Source organism: Hyposmocoma kahamanoa, unplaced genomic scaffold (assembly GCF_003589595.1).
Source record: "Hyposmocoma kahamanoa isolate Upper Pololo Valley unplaced genomic scaffold, ASM358959v1 92, whole genome shotgun sequence".
Taxonomy (NCBI): domain Eukaryota; kingdom Metazoa; phylum Arthropoda; class Insecta; order Lepidoptera; family Cosmopterigidae; genus Hyposmocoma; species Hyposmocoma kahamanoa.
Genome location: NW_020654748.1, coordinates 13,192,986 through 13,207,159, shown reverse-complemented (window position 1 = coordinate 13,207,159; position 14,174 = coordinate 13,192,986).

The following is a 14,174-nucleotide window of genomic DNA, read 5'->3' as shown; positions in this document are numbered from 1 at the left end:
TAAGTAAATAAAATAAAATTACATACTTCAGACCCAAGGGAGTATGCCCTCAATTTCGTATGGAAAACGTATTTTTCTAGATACTCTATGATAATATACAATGTACCTACAGCGCTAAATTTGAATGCGATATTTCTCATTCTAATGAATCTCATGGAATCTCATTATAATGTACACTGGGCGTTTACGTGATCATAGGACTTATATTCTCCGGGTTTGAATCAATTCATTCTTGTACATTTTTATGTACACGGGGCCTTATATGATCAGTAACGTTTCTTTTAGACGACGTTGAAATATTTTAAATGCAACTATATTTGTTATTGTAAATCCTAAATATGTAGTTTACCAAAGCACGCAAATTAGACAAGAAAGTAACTCAAACATGGCTCCAAACAAAATGAAATTAATTAATTACTAGGTAAAGCTTGATTTACCTTGAACGCACTTACTTTTTTGTATTTAGAATTTAGACGTATATATCTATATCTATTAGAGTTTGGTTATAGTGGGTTCCTCAGAAAAAGCTCGCACGACCTGACCCAGCGAGTGCAAAATTCTTGTTCTTGCTATTGTTTTCGTAACCTCGCACATGTGTGCGAGTAGGGATTCGCGCCTTTATAAAATGTAACTAAATAAAAAACGCAATTTTCTGGTAACGAAACATAAGAAATGAATCTGATTCAAATCGCGTGTATTTGTTTTGTCAAACAACTATACGCGATTTAGATCCGATAAAATAGTTTCATTTCATATGTGTAACAATTGCGAAAATCTAAGAACTCAATAAAATAATGTCATTTTCGACTCAAGGGCCTTGGCAACACTGAATGAGGTTGACGTCACCGTCGCACACCTAAATAATGCCTATTCACTCTCTATTCACTCTTGCATTAATTTACTGTGTTATGTGTAAAAAGATTATTTAAGGGTAAAAATGTTACCGACCAATTTCGTTCGCAGAATGTGTAAACCTTTCTACTGAAAAGTTGTTTTGCAGATGTGGCGTTGTAACACAAAGGGTGCGAATTATATTCAAATATGTGGACAGAACTTGCGTTCAGAAACTTTGGTATTTGTATTTAAATACTCGTTCCTCGTACCTTTCATTATAGGTATAAGAGCTAGCGTGTTAAGCATCTTTGCGCGACATGCAGTGATTTGTGATTAAGCCATCGTGGGACTTCTCAGCTAACCCATTGTCTTGGACATTGAAAGTGCAAAGTAGTTGTTGCGGTAGGTCCACTATCAAGGGTAAGTCCTTGTTAACCCGTAATATACATTATACATAATAAATGTATAATATATATATAACATTTAATTTATAATGACAATGGGCAGAATATTTATCGAAAGTTACCAGAGCATAGTACCGGCTACACATTTCTGTGAAATAGATTCCTGTCCCAGTCGTATCCATAAACTCAAATACATTTCATTGTTGACCATGAGTTTTAACAATGTATGCATACATATAACTATTAAGTTTACAAATTATCTGTTTTACTTTATAATACTTGTAATTAATTAAATAAATGCAGCATTGAGTTCAAAGTTTAGTAAAATGTATCAGTTAAAATTCTTATCTAACGGTTCAAAGCGTTATAACAAAATTGCTTTCAAGACAGTTCTCTTCTTCTTTTCTTAGAAAATTTGTGACACAAACCAGTACCACATAGTTCCAGCCAATGTTATAATAGTTATGAGTTTTCACTATGTTTATATTTACAAAGATATTTAAAAGTTTGCTAAACGGGTTTTTTTTTTATAATACCAAGTGACGGCGCGAACAAGTCGTGCACCTGGTGGAAAGGGACACGCCTATCCATAACAGTTGCAGTGCCACTCAGAGCTTTAAATCGCAAAGATCTTAGGGTCACTGCCACTGTGCCTGTCACCCTGAGACATAAGTTGACAAGTCCCATGTGCCCCGGACTTTCACCAGCATCCTTATCCTTCCAAACCGGAACGCAGTAATGCTCACGTTACTGCTTGGCGACTGAAATAGGCAACTGAAAGGTACTTCCCTAGAAGAACTCTTTCACAAGGGCTCCACAGCTGCTTTAAAATTTTATATATTTTATATATAGGGTATTTATATATTTGGTCTTAATTGTATTTAGAGTGTTCAAGTATTTCTGGATGCTGCAAGCAATATAACGTTTCAACCAACTTGAAGGTGGTTTTGCGAAAATGGCACCTCAAGGTTTTTCGTTCTTTTTGATAGTTTGTTCTAAAATATACTTATAAAATTAAAATTTTTGCTATTGTGCTTATTATTGTTGGCAATTATAGTAATAAATCTCAACAGCTGAGGTGACAGAAACAATAGTTTACATTTTTAACCGACTTCAAAAACGGAGGAGGTTATCAATTCGACTATTTTTTTTGTGTATGTTACTCGACTGTATCACTCTTTATAAACCAATTTTGATGAATCTTTTTATGTTGGAAAGAGGATACCTCAGTATTGGTCTCATTGAAATTGAGGTCAGTTTTTTTAATTAAAAAAGGTCATAATTACATAAGTAAATTTTAGAACAAACTGTCAAAAACACTAAAACTATGGTCTATGGCTGGTTTCATCTACACGTCATTACTTATCAGCATCCATATTCTTCCTTAAAAGGTGTGTGCCAAGCGATAAGAATATCTGCACATGAAATCGATACGATTTTGGTGATATTTATATGTTAATTTCTTGATACATCAACACCTTGACCGCATAACGTAGTCTTCGGATTTAACACTTATTTATTGAACTCATTATATATAACAAGATATAATCGATAGATTTTTAAATGATACTTTGACTAAAATTGTAACAGGTTTGCTGTAAAAATTTATTTTATTTCAAGGTTGAACATACGTTCTTTATGGACACATATTAATATGTATTAGAACTCAAATGTCAGTATCACTTGTATCATCAAATCGATAAATATCCATGTTTTTCAAAATTTAGTACTAACTGTTACAGTTGGAAACTTAAATTATTATTATATTTATACTTAGATTATTTGTTATTTTATTGTTGAAAGTATAAACTTCCATTTCTTAATAATAGTTATCCTATATATAGCCCCACAGCTGAGCATAGGCCTCCTCCCACAATGGGAGGGCTTGGGATATAGTTCCTATGCGGGTTACATGCCGATTGGGCACTTCACACACATCATTAAATACAAGTATAATATCATTGATTAAATGCATCATTTTGCAGACATATTTTTAAAATTTCACATAAAAAAAACTCAGAGTTGCGAGCTCGGATTCGAAGCCACGTCCTCTGCTTGAGAGGCGGCAAGTTAGTATTATAATTCTTTGTGTTGTTAAAAAGCGGGAGGTTCTCAATTAGTTTGTTTTTTATTTGTGTTTTTTTATAACATCAAGTGACGGGACGAACAAGTCGTGCGCCTGATGGTAAGCTACACGCCTGTCCATAACAGTTACAGAGCCACACATAGCTTTAAATTGCAAAGATCTGAGGGGTACTACCACTGCGCCGGCACACTGAGACATAAGTTGACAAGTCAATTTCACCAGCACCCTTACACTTCAAAATCGGAACACAGTAATGAATTGAAATTTATTTGCCTGAAATATTGTTTACAAAAGATGGTACACATAATATATAATAATAGGACAGTCCTCATATATTACCAAAATTGGCATGCAAATTATAAAGTCACCTATATTTTATAAGTTAACAATTTTAAAGCAATTCTTATAGCAGTACAGAGTTATTAACATTCAATAGAATACTAAATTATTGGTATGTCATTGAGAAATAAAAAATAAAATGGGTAAATTTTTTTTTTGGTCAAATAAATTTAATTAAATATTAACGTACATTCATAGCAAGCCGTTATCATGTCATGAAGATGTATAAAAATAGTTAATAAGTAAAGTTTTCTTTCTCTTTCTTCTTTCTCTTTGATCAAAACAAATTAAATTAATTTAAAATAAGTAGCCAGATTTGTTGAAATTTGTATGAAAATAAGTCTTTAATGGAGTAGAAATTTTTGTCTCTTAGCCATGACATTAGCTTACGTTTGAACATACGATTATTATTTATCAGTTTTATGTCTGACGACTAATGCTGACATTACTGCTTGACGGCAGATATAGGTAAGGTGGCAGTACTACCCTGAACGAACTCTTTCACAAGGAGCTCTACTGCAACTAAATTGCGTGTCTATGTTAAGCCGACATTTGTGAACCGATTTCGCTATTCTTTTTTTGTAGGAAAGGGTGTGGTCTCTTTCATATTTGAAGAAAATATTCTACAGATGGCAAATTATAGGATGAATGCGTTTTATTGGAGTTCATATTATATAAAACACAGCGAAAACGAATAAGCACATTCTGAGGACGTTTTTTTTTTATAAAAAAGTTAAGTATAATCTGCATTAAGAGTACCTTCTCATTGCTAGGTACTTTGTTTATTAACAAATTTAGTGGATTTGTAACTATGAAAGAGCGTACTTTCCAACAAACTGTTTGCAGTTTAGCGGAAGAGAAAACATCGAACCTCGAGCCCGCAAGACAAAATATCATTTCTGCATAATACGGATATTGTAATCATAATACTCTTTACAAAATACCTACATTATAAACACTACTAGTAGCTGCTACACAGTCTTATTGACTACTTTTATTAATTAATATCGAACATTTTTTTTATGATTTCAAGTGACGGGACGAACAAGTCGTGGGCCTGATGCTTAGCGACACGCCTGTCCATAACAGTTGCAATGCAGCTAAAAGAGCACTGCCACTGCACCCGTCACCCTGAGACATAAATTGACAAGTCCCATGTGCCTGTAATTTCACCGGCACCCTTACTTTTCAAACCGGAACGCAGTAATGCTCACATTACTGTTTGGCGGCAGAAATAGGTAAGGTGGCAGTATTTCCCTGGACGAACTCTTTCAAAAAAAGCTCTACTGCTGCTAACATAATCTTAGACATAATCTTCCAATAAACTTTTTTTTTAATTCGTAGGTCGTCTAATATAAATGACTTATCTCTAGGTATTTTCGCATCCATTAATCAAATATAAAACTTAAGAACACCAACACCATCTATAACACTCCACCATACACCACATCCACCTTCAATAACATTAAGAACATAATATAAAATAATGCAGCAGTACAACATTCATTAGGACTGTTGTCATTACCATCCAACCGTCTTTGAAAAACAAAGCAACCTACTCAAAGGCACGAGCCAAAACTAGCTCGTAATTTATTTAGCGAAGATGCTTTGACACCGAGCTTCATCTAGTTTCCAAGGTCGGCAATGATGTAACCAAAAAGAAACATTCTTGCACGTTACCTTTTAGGCTAGTTGATCGATTTTTACGGTTCCGAAGTCAATAAGTACAGTCAAACGTGACATTAAAAGCCTTTGTCTTTAGTTTTCTGGATTGTACATATTTATATGTATATTATTATGTCAATCAAATCAAATCAAAATCAATTAGCCTATTGCAGTCCACCGCTGGACATAAGCCTCCCCAAGTACGCCATATAGTGCCTGATCACCCGTTTTCCGCATCCAACCACTACCCGCGACCTTCTTCAGATCATCGATCCATCAGAGGACGTCCTAAGTTACGTTTGCCGAGACGTAGTCTCCACTCGAGAACCCGTCTACTCCATCGTTCATCGGTTCTGCGACAGATGTGGCCAGCTCACTACCACTTCAGCTTGCTACATTTCTAGACGATGTCCACAACTTTAGTCTTATACCGAATAACTTCGTTCCGGACTTTGTTCCTTAACGAGATACCCAGCACAGACCTTTCCATAGCTCGCTGAGCGATGTGTCTGTGAGCCAGTTTGACTGTCATATTCCACGACTTGGCTCCGTAAGTAATTATTGTATCGCTGATTTGTAACTAGTACAAATTCAAGGTGGATAAAAATACTCTTGCTTGTCATAACTAACGTATTGGGAATCAGCAAATCGAGATCTTCAACCCCCTCCAATCGGTTTTTTGTTATATCTTATTCAGTTTCAGTTTTATTACTAAGTAAACTCAGCGCAATTGACATTTTTACTAGTAAAAAAACTTTAGATGCCAAATATCTCGAAAGTTGCCGAAATGCAAATGCGAGAACTCTACATAGCACTTACGCACTCTTGTTCATATTACTATGTCACTAAACAAATCCCAGGTTTTTTTAATGAAATGACGAAATATGTAGTTTTCACGTAACTGACATTACGTCGAATAATCATGATTCAAAAATAGAAGGAAGGATTTTTTTAACCATACATTCCGTAGCAGTTCGTTTTTTTTGTATGTATGTTACGCGATAACTCCGGATTTTGATGATTCTTTATTGTGATATGATTGAAAAGATGTGGTCCCATTTAAATTTAAAGAAAATATTCCATCTCTAAGGGTGGCAAACTTGGGGTTCAATGACTTTTGAGGTCTGTTTTTTTAGTACTCAGTGCTGAGAGTATTGGTAGGTAATAATTGCCATAGACGTAAAACGTTGAAAACTTGGTACTTTAAGGCTCAATTTACATTGCCGCAGAATATAATGGCAGCATATTCTTGTAACAAACTTGTATATAGCATATTTAACTTTAGGGCCATTGTGTAACTTACAAAGATAGATAGATAAAATAGATGTTTAGATACGATACGGTAGCTGCAGAAATTTCTGACTTCACAAGAATTCTTCAGAAGACTCGCGACCTGTTCGTTGGCTTGTATCTTGTTCGTACGTTGCGCAATAGATATAAACATCATAATACTTGGTTACAAAAGTTCAAAAATGTATAATTCGCTCTAAGTGAGTCATCAATTTTGTTATTTTGACGTAGTTTTTCGACAATCTCTAGTAACGGGACGAACTAACCGAGCGCGTAACGGTTGAAGTGCCATTCCCAGCTTTATTTGATATGTAAAATCACATAAACTACAAAGAATTTCATAAACAACGCGTATCGTGATCGGTAATTTGGATTCGAGCGCATATCGTATTTATCCCATACCAGACAAAATAATCGGTGCAACAGGTTGCACGTCGGTGATACGCGTCAGATAGCTGATATACAGCAGATTAAGCAGCAGTAGAGCTCGCTGTAAAAGAGCCTGCCACCTAACCTATTTCTGCCGCCAAGCTGTAATGTTAGCATTACTGCGTTCCGGTTTTGAAGGGTAAGGGTACTGGTGAAATTACAGGCACATGGAATTTGTCAACTTACGTCTCAGGGTGACGGGCGCAATGTCATCGGCGCTCAGACCTTTGCGATTTAAAGCTCTGAGTGACACTGCAACTGTTATGGACAGGCGTGTAGCTTACCATCAGGCGCACGACTCGTTCGTCCCGTCACCTGAAATTATAAAAAAGAAAAACACCAGAACAACAAAAGGACACAACCGATCATTTAAAAAGAAATCGAAACAACAGTCGAAATCGTACCCTTAGTAGAAACCATCACAAAAGGGCTTTTATCACATGAAAGTCTCAAAAATAACATGAACTAAACGAAACAAATTATGTATGTGCGAAATTTTATGACATTTCTATTTAGACATAAAATGTTATCGAAAAATTTCGTTCGAAGAATCTTTAAACCTCTCTCCCATAAACTTGTCATTTTGCAGATGTGACCTAATTACACCAAGAATGCGAAATATTGAGTAATTAGTTTAATGAATGTTTCGATTTCATCAAAACTAAAGAAAGGTTAATTGCGTTTAATAAATATATATCTAATTAACGGCCATCCAAGGATGTATACTAAATATGCAAAAAAGATGTTTTACTTAATGGTCTACTTTTAAATGTCTAATGAATCTATCTGTATTTTTTATTTTATTTTGGTTGGTTTTAACTCGGACATTTAGTAATTTACATGCATTATTAATACTTTATCACGTGTGACAGCAGGATGATACTTTAGAAAATATATGTACATATTTCCATCTTTAACATTAACTTAACATAATTTGCAAATGTTTTCAATGTTATGCTAACTACATAAAAGAACCAACCTCAAAACTCCGTGGTATTACATCTATTTGCCAAGTTCTATTGAAATCGATTGAAATTGGCCGGAAAGTGCGCGAAACCGGATTCATCCCCTTGTTTGCCACCTTTTATCAGTACAGAGTACCAAACAAAACGATCTTTAAAGTTCGTGGAATTACATATATTTGCCAAGTTTTGTTGCAATAGGTTGCCGGATGTATTATGAATGGGTTATCCTCTTGTCAATAAGAAAAGAATCATCAAACACGGTTCACAAATTATCGCGTAAATTAGAAGTTATCGCGTAACATACATACAAAAACAAAAAATACAGTCGAACTGAGAACGTCTTCCCTCTTTTGAAGTCGGTTAAAAATGCGTTAAAAATTCATTGTAATTCCCCGTATAAAGATAAAGAAAATTAACTTTCTTGTGCTGGTACAAAAGAAATACTCTTAAATTATAAAGATAACGAAGTGTTTAAATAACCGTGTCAATTCAGTGGGAGAAGAGGTCAACGGGAAGCTGCATCAATGACTGATGACTATTATTTACTTTATTTCTCAAAGTTTAGTAGTATTAAAACCAACCACTAACGATGAAGAAAATATAGTGATGAGACCTGCATATCCAAAAAGATTTACAACTCCTGGACAACGTGTGATCGGCGATCATGAGGTGTTGATGAGTATCGTAATTTAAATATCCTGTTCATTAAATTGATCATCTAATATGAGTACAGTGGCAGTAGAGCTCCTTGTGAAAGAGTTCGTCCGTTCGACGGGACGAACAAGCCGTGCGCCTGATGGTAAGCTGCACGCCTGACCATAGCAGTTGCAGTGCACTCAGAGCTTGAAGTCGCAAAGATATGGTGGGCACTGCCACTGCGCCCGTCACCCTGAGACATAAGTTTAGAAGTCCCATGTGCCTGTAATTTCACCAGCACCCTTACTCTACGAAAGCGGAACGCAGTAATGCTGACATTACTGCTTGGCAGCAGATATAAGTAAGGTGGCAGTACTTCCCTGGACGAACTCTTTCACAAAGAGCTCTACTGGTGCTGGTGAAATTACAGGCTCATGAGATTTGTCAACTTATATATCAGACTGACGGGCACAGTGGCAGAGTATCTCAAATCTTTGCGATTTAAAACTCTAACGGCACTGCAACTGTTATTATATACAAAATAAAATTTAAATTCGGTAACAAACAACAATGTTCCAGGCATTGATAAATTAAGCATTCACTACAATACGTTAATCTTTAACGACGCCTTACAATTCTAATCACCGTGTAATCAAAAAGGAACGTACAAGACCAACAAAGTAAGCCCTGCAGCTAACTAAGCGAAACTAATGATTGTCATTCTCGTACAAACACCGGTACTGGTTCCGTCGACATTGGTACATCCTCGGATGAAACAATGGTCCCTAGTCAAATACGTCTTCCACCCGGAACTTTCTAGACCTACAGTTTAGAAAGGTTGTTTTTTGCGAATGATTTCTGTAAGTCAATTTACTTAGAAGACAGTTAAGAACAGATTTTATAATAACAAAAAGGTTACATTCATTTCTGCTTATATTTGTCCACTTCTGTACATATTTTTTGGGAAATTCCAACTGGGCTCAAATCTGAGTCCTAAATTATCTACTCTACAAAAACTTTTTAAAAATAATTAGCTCACAAATTATCTATCAAAACATTATTTCAAACTTAGAATTACCAAATCTTTATAAATCCTTGTAAAGTTAATGGTATCGTAAATCCTTTCTAAATCTTTTAATTAGAAAACTAAATTCTAAATGTGATGTAAACGTACGCTAAAAGACTGCGTGATATGATGAACTGGTTGATTTAAAGCCGACAATGCCATTTAGCAGTTGCTCGGGATTGCTTTAAATACACTTCATCCAAATATTTAACTATTTCATACGAAGAGCTGTGGCGAAATAATGAGCTGACAATACACAGTGTATTTTTATTCTCAGTGTCTTAAATAATCTTAAAATACAGACTATTGGTTTTGTTTGTGATTTTGATTTGTACATTTTTTTACAATAACAAGTAACGGGACGAACAAGTGGTACGCCTGGTGGTAAATGACACACCTACCCATAACAGTAGAGATGCCACTCAGAGATTTAAATCATAAAGATCTGAGGGGCACTATAACTGCGCCCGTCACCCTGAGACATAAGTTGACAAGACCCATGTGCCTGCCTGCAATTTCACCAGCAACCTTGCATATTGCTTCAATAACTGTAATAATTAACTTGTGAATTGCGTGGGTATGTTTTTATTTTCTTTTTCTATTTTATTTCCTTTTTTTTCTGAGGAGTCATTTGTGAAAGTCAAATAAATGTATTATCTTTCTTTCTTCTTCCAGTGTCTAAACGTTGTCGATATTCAGACGAAGTTTTGCAATAGCATTTGTTCAAGCTATCCGACTACGACGGAATCAACGTGTGTTATACACTGAGTTATATACTCATTGGACTTATATTTATACCACGTAAAATAGACTATTTTTAGCCACCGATAAAAAGAGTGTACTTTTATATTTGAGGTTTGTTTGTGGCATAGGTCCCAAATGGCTACACTGATCTTAAATAGGTTTTTTATTTTATTTTATTTTTTATAATATCTAGTAACGGGACGAACAACTCGTGCGCCTGATGGTAAACTACAAGCCTGTCCATAACAGTTGCAGTGCCACTCAGAGCTTTAAATCGCAAAGATCTAAGGGGCACTGCCACTGCGCCCGTCACCCTGAGATATAAGTTGACAAGTCCAATGTGCCGGTAATTTCACCGGCACCCTTTCCCTTCAAAACCGGAACACAGTAATGCTGACATTACTGCTTGGCGGCAGAAATAGGTAAGGTGGTAGTACTAACCTGGTCGAACTCTTTCACAAGGAGCTTTACTGCTGCTAAAATTTGAAAGCTAATTTAATCGCGGAGGTTCTTAGCCATGTTTGATGAAAAACTGTTCAACTATTTAAAGCTCGTTTCCCACTTAGTGTAGGGATCTCACTCATAAAATGAATATTTATTTTACGTTCACTTGTCTGACTGACTTGAAATTCGATCTTTGAACCACGGATCCGACAACGTTATAATCATATCATAGGTTCTCGGGTTTCTCTCAGATAAAAGTTTAAAGAAACTGGTATCATATGGATAGAGATGGAAAGATAACATGAGTCTTGATTCCACACAATTATAATTCAAAGTGTATTACATAGCACATAAGTTTATTTCATAAGATCAATCCCTAGAGTTTCTTACTCGTTCTTCTCAGCGAGGTCAGCGTAATGAACGAGCAGTTGCTTAAAAAATTACGATTTCAAGGTAAAAATTTTACCTATTGAATAAATGATTACTTGACTTTGACTTTGATATGCTAATCTTGATCTAATACTACAATGGTCAGTCTACAGACTACCCAATTCTTTACTACTCAAACTAGAACAATCGTGTTTAGGTTCACAAAATTGATGTCGAAGAGTAGTTTTCTTATGGATGGTGATTTTTTTTAGAGAGCACTCTTTAGTATCGGCAAACAACAGGTCTCGTCCACAAATTTAAAGTGGCTCAATTTGCGATGAACCGAGCTAAGCTTGGGGTTTCTCTGATGAACCGAATCCCTAATGAAGTCATACATGTCATAGAGATCTAAATGACCGACATAGCTCGCAAAGTCAGTAAGCTTAAGTGCAGTCTCATGGCCGCCCTGCGGCAAGATTTACAGACGTCCTAAGAACAGTGGCCGGCAGCGGCTGGATGCCATGAGCGGCACAGGACATGCTCAAGGGGAGACTTATGTCCAGCAAGTGAATGCGTTCTTTTAGCTGATGATGTTTAATATAGCCTTTTTTTCAATATTTATTTTATTTCATTTTTAAATTCCCGATAATCCTACTCTTTTATATTAACAATCGCCAGCTTTTTTGAAGATAAATAGCCTGTCTAATCAAGTCATTCACTTTATGTAGATAAAAAAATATATGGAAAAGCAACGTTCTATAAATGTCACTCGCCTATAATGACACCTCTTGCCGAGTATTTGTCTATGAGTATCAACATTTTATTTCCAAAACAATTACATAAAGTCGTTGCTAACAAGCGTACCATAAATGGTTTCACTTCTTTACTTTATCAAGTCAAATTAAAATCAAATAATTATTATTAATGTTCCTTTGTTTTGAGTAGCGAAGTTAAAGCAATTAGAACAAAGGGCTGGTAAAGTCGACAGGCTACAATTTTCGACAAGGTTATGTGACCCCTACGAATGACTGTGTGACCCCCAGCGTGACCCCCATGGTGTAATGTATCTACTCTGATTATGTTATCTATCTTTGTTTTTTACTTGGAATATTACCATCCAGTATTATGTATATAGGACGACAACACACACTTTGAACACAAGAACAGATGGACCATTTATTATCGAATGACGTGATTTTCTAACGTACTACCTTTGTACAAGCGGTTGTGAACACAATTTTCTCTTCAATTTAATTCCATCACACACTGACCCTGTCCTTGATGACCCAACGGCTTGCACGGCGGGCGCTTGATACAGGAATCCCGGGTTCGATTTCCGGTAGGATCAATTTCGGAAATCTTTTTTGTAAATTGGTTCTGGTCTGGGTGTTCCAAATAGTACCCCGGAATGAATTTCGTTGCTCTAGTACTCATACTACAGGGAATTCCTCAGTTTGAGACCAGGCAATTGGTGTAGTTGTCTGGTACATTATTATTATTATCACAAATAACCACGTAAAAATAAACACGTAAAAACACACTTCACACCGTTTTTTCTTCACACAAATCTTTTAACATATGGCTAAATCATTTCAGCTTCAACGTAAGTCGAAGTCGAAGACATCGTATTGTACAAAAAATAGAATTGTTCAAAATTGGCTTATGTTCTCATTTTGGCACACAACCTCCGTCCTTCCCATTCAAAGTCGAGTTCCTTACAAACATTATGTAAGATTTACAAAGCATAAGAATGTTAAATGAGTATTGTTCATTCAATTCATATTATTTTTCACATGAACACCTACTTCTATCTATTACCTCAGATAATTTAATAAAATCTACACTGTTAAAAGCCTCACTGTCTAACATTGACTTACAAATAAATGGACGACGGGTCTAATACAAAAACCACGAAAAAAATGTCCCAAGTCAACCTATTTAAACGTAGTGACATTTAAAGGAATATGAAAAAGCTAAAACGTTGAATTTAAATTGTAATGTCATCGCAGTACTGTCTAATTTTGCTTGCTTCGCTGTCAGAAAAAATAAACGAAGACTAAAGCGTGAATGACGCTTTGTATACGATTTTAACGCCCTATAAGTTCGGACACTTTTTAGCGCGGACCCGACGTCCATATAATTGTAAGTCAATGCTGTCTAACGTTTAAGTTCAAATTATATGATCATTTGCATTTATTAACACACTATTTAAAATAAACAAGGGTTTTAGACTTTTAAATTTGAACTTGTTTGCATTTGCGTAGTAAAATAAATATATTATCTTATAAGTAATAATTACAAAACCTATCTAGAAAAAAACAATATTTTGACATAAATATGGAAGATCGAAATTTTTGCTTGCGTTGATTATATATGATTGCAATAATTCTAACATTGGAAGCTGGAGCCCCTTCCCGTGACCTTGCAAGTGTGAAGGACCGAGAACTGCAAAAGGCTCAGATTCACCAACCTCGCTCAGTGCCACAACTTTGTGCCTTTTGCGGCTGAAACCCTGGTTCTCTGGGGGCCACAGGTGATACTTCTAGCGAACAAGCTGTCAGATCGCCTCATAGAAGACTCCGCCGACCACAAGACTGGCAGTTATTTCCGCCAAAGAATAAGTGTAGCTATTCAAAGGGGAATTGTTGCCATCCTTCTGAGCACGATACCCCAGGATGCGGTCCTCGAGGAAATTTTATACTTATAAACTTTTTTTTTTGTTTGTTTATAATAATTTTTGTCTTGTATTATATTTTTCCTTAAGTGCCTTGTGTAGTAACATTCTACACTGAAAAGTTATGAGCAAGTATTTGACCATAGTCTTACCTAACGGTAATGGTTGGAAGTAGTTAAGGATAAAACAGGCAGAGGCTGAGGGCTATGTTTAAAGGAAACCACCATGA